The following is a 4399-nucleotide window of genomic DNA, read 5'->3' as shown; positions in this document are numbered from 1 at the left end:
CTGTGGCCAGCCAGCTGGCGGACACTGAGCAGTGTGCGCCAGGGCAAAAAAAGACACTAGGAGTCTGTGTCTCCAGAGAATCCACGGGGAAGGAAGGAAACTGTACTGATCTAAATCACCCAATCCTTCCCTAGAAAAAGTCTAGCAGTCTAGTGGGGCCGAGGTGCCAGCACTCAGCTGTGCTCCAGACACAAGCACAAATAGTTGAGGCACGCCTGATGTCCAACTGGGTCACAGCAGCTGATCATTAAATTTGCAACAAGAAACCCAGAAACAGGGCAGCTGCCCTCAGGACTTCCCTGGGTGAGAGGAGAACCCTCTCGACTAACAAAGACCACAGTTACCACTCAGGTCTATATCCCTGAGGTGAGTAACTCCTGAAAAAACACCAGCCATCCAGGGACTATACCCAAAAAGCTGAGAAGACATCCTTCAGGAAAATCCAGCTTTCTGCAAAGGGGATTCTCTCCCCCACAGGATCCCCAGGAACCACCAGAAAATAACCCCAAACTCCTAAGATAACACAATGGGTAGAGGCCAGCGTAAAAGCTCAAGCAACAAAAGACAGAGCAATATGGCATCTCCAGAACCCAGTTACCCAGGGGCAAGTAGCCCTGGACACCCCACCATAACTGAAATCCAAGAAGATGACCTAACAAGTATGCTCATGAAGATGATAACAGAGGAAACAAATAAGATTCGTAAAGACATAGAGGAAGATAAACTCAAACAGAATATTGCCATCCGTAAAGAAATAGAGGAAGCTGCAGCCAAACAGTTTATGGCCTTTAGAAAGGAAATGCTTAAAACACTGAATGAAATGAAAGAAACAGAGTTGAAGGAACTAAAAGAAAAACAGGAAAGTACAATCAGACAGGTGAAGGAAGTAAACAAAACAACTCAAGACCTGAAGATAGAATTGGAAAAATTAAAGAAAACACAAATGGAAGAAATAATGGAAAGGAAGAATCTAGGGAAGAAAACAGGAACTACAGAGGTAAGCATAACCAACAGACTACAAGAGATGGAAGAAAGAATCTCAGGTGTAGAAGATACAATGGAAGAAATTGATGTATCTGTCAAAGAAAATGTTAAATCTGAAAAATTCCTGACACAGACCATCCAAGAAATGCAAGACAATATGAAAAGACAAAACCTAAGAATAATAGGTATAGAGGAAAAAGAAGACTCCCTTCTCCAAGGCCCAGAAAATATTTTCAACAAAATCATTGAAGAAAATTTCCCCAAGCTAAAGGAGAGGCCAATTAGAATACATGAGGCCTACAGAACACCCAGCAAATTTGACCAGAAAAGAAAATCCTCCCGCCACATAATAATCAAAACAGTAAGTATACAGAACAAAGAAAAAATACTAAAAGCTGCAAGGGAAAAAGGCCAAGTAACATATAATGGCAAACCCATTAGAATCACACCTGACTTTTCAACAGAGACTATGAAAGCCAGAAGGGCCTGGACTGATATCATGCAGACCCTAAGAGAACACAGATGTCAGCCCAGGCTACTATACCCAGCAAAACTCTCAGTCCTCATAGATGGAGAAAACAAGATATTCAACGACAAAAACAAATTTCAACAATACCTACAAACAAATCCAGCATTACAGAAGACACTGGAAGGGAAAATACAACCCAAGAAAGCTAGCTACATTCAAGAAAACACAGGAAATAAATAACCTCACTTCAGTAAAACAAAAAGCAACCAAACGCACAACCTGATGACCACAGCCAACATCAAAATCAAGAGATCTAACAGCCACTGGTCATTAATCTCTCTCAACATCAATGGACTCAACTCTCCAATAAAAAGACACAGATTAACAGAATGGATATGTAAACAAAACCCAGCAATCTGTTGCATACAAGAAACACACCTAAGACACAAAGATAGACATTACCTGAGGGTAAAGGGTTGGAAGACGACTTTCCAAGCAAACGGACCCAAGAAGCAAGCAGGAGTAGCCATTCTAATATCTGATAAAATAGACTTTCAACCAAAATTAATCAAAAGAGATGGGGAAGGACACTTCATACTCATCAAGGGAAAATTCCACCAGGAAGACATCACAATCCTGAACATATATGCCCCAAATACAAGGGCACCCACATTTGTGAAAGAAACATTGATAAAATTTAAAGCACATATAGATCCACACACATTAATAGTGGGAGACTTCAACACCCCACTCTCAACAAAGGACAGGTCAACCAAACAGAAATTAAACAAAGAAACAATGTCTCTGACAGAGGTCATGAATCAAATGGACCTAACAGACATTTACAGAACTTTACACCCAAACAAAAAAGAATTTACCTTCTTCTCAGCACCTCATGGAACCTTCTCCAAAATAGACCACATAGTGGGTCACAAAGCAAGCCTCAACAAGTACAAGAAGATTGAAATAATCTCATGTATCTTGTCTGATCACCATGGAATAAAGCTGGACCTCAACAATAACAGAAATAACAAAAAGCCTACACACACATGGAAACTGAACAACTTGTTACTAAATGACAGCTGGGTCAGGGAAGAAATAAAGAAAGAAATTAAAGTCTTTCTAGAAATCAATGAAAATGAAGACACAACATACCCGAACTTATGGGACACAATGAAAGCAGTGCTAAGAGGAAAGTTCATAGCACTAAGTGCCTTCAAAAAGAAATTCGAGACAGCTCATTCAAGCACCCTAATGGCTCACTTAAAAACCCTAGAAAAAGAAGAAGCAGACACACCAAGAAGGAGTAGACGGCTGGAAATAATCAAACTCAGGGCTGAAATCAATCAATTGGAAACAAATAAAACAATTCAAAGAATCAATGAAACCAAGAGCTGGTTCTTTGAGAAAATCAACAAGATCGACAAACCCTTAGCCAGGCTAACTAAAAGGCAGAGAGACACCACCCAAATCAACAAAATCAGAAATGAAAAGGGGGATATAACTACAGACACTGAGGAAATCCAAACAATCATTAGGACTTACTTCAAAAGTCTATATGCCACAAAATTTGAAAATCTAAATGAAATGGACAATTTTCTTGATCGATTTGACTTACCAAAGCTGAACCAGGACCAGGTAAATCAACTAAATAGACCTATATCCCCCAAAGAAATAGAGGCGGTCATCAAAAGTCTCCCATCCAAAAAAAGCCCAGGACCAGATGGCTTCAGCGCAGAATTCTACCAGACCTTCAAAGAAGAGCTAACACCAATTCTCTTCAAACTATTCCACAAAATAGAAACAGAAGGAATATTACCAAATTCATTCTATGAAGCCACAGTCACCTTGGTACCTAAACCTCACAAAGACTCAACAAAGAAAGAGAATTTCCGGCCAATCTCCCTTATGAACATTGATGCAAAAATACTTAATAAAATACTTGCAAACCGAATCCAAGAACACATCAAAGATATTATCCACTATGACCAAGTAGGCTTCATCCCAGGTATGCAGGGGTGGTTCAATATACGGAAATCCATCAATGTGATCCACCATATTAACAAACTGAAAGAAAAAAACCACATGATAATCTCCCTAGATGCTGAAAAAGCCTTTGACAAAATCCAACATCCATTCATGTTCAAAGTATTGGAGAGATCAGGGATACAAGGCACATATCTAAACATAGTAAAGGCGATATACAGCAAGCCTATAGCCAACATCAAACTGAATGGAGAGAAACTTAAAGCAATCCCACTGAAATCAGGGACAAGACAAGGCTGCCCACTCTCTCCATATCTCTTCAACATAGTGTTGGAAGTCCTTGCTAGAGCAATAAGACAGTTGAAGGAGATCAAGGGGATACAAATTGGAAAGGAAGAAGTCAAATTATCACTATTTGCAGATGATATGATAGTATACGTGAGTGACCCCAAAAACTCTACCAGGGAACTCCTACAGCTGATAAACACCTTCAGCAAAGTGGCAGGATACAAAATTAACTCAAAAAAATCAGTAGCCCTTCTGTATACAAAAGACAAAAGGGCTGAGAAAGAAATTAAGGAAACAACACCCTTCACAATAGCCACAAATGACATAAGGTACCTCGGAGTAACCCTAACCAAGGAAGTCAAAGACTTGTATGAAAAAAATTTCAAATCTCTGAAGAAAGAATTAGAAGAAGATATGAGAAGATGGAAAGATCTCCCATGCTCATGGCTTGGTAGGATTAACATAGTAAAAATGGCCATCTTACCAAAAGCAATCTACAGATTCAATGCAATGCCCATCAAATTACCAACACAATTCTTTACAGACCTGGAAAGGAAAATTCTCAACTTCATATGGAATAACAAGAAACCCAGAATTGCTAAAACAATCCTCTACAATAAAAGATCTTCTGGAGGTATCTCCATCCCTGATCTTAAGTTGTACTATAGAGCA

The sequence above is a fragment of the Meriones unguiculatus genome, chromosome 5, assembly GCF_030254825.1.
Source record: "Meriones unguiculatus strain TT.TT164.6M chromosome 5, Bangor_MerUng_6.1, whole genome shotgun sequence".
Taxonomy (NCBI): Eukaryota; Metazoa; Chordata; class Mammalia; order Rodentia; family Muridae; genus Meriones; species Meriones unguiculatus.
This window is presented reverse-complemented; position numbering follows the sequence as displayed.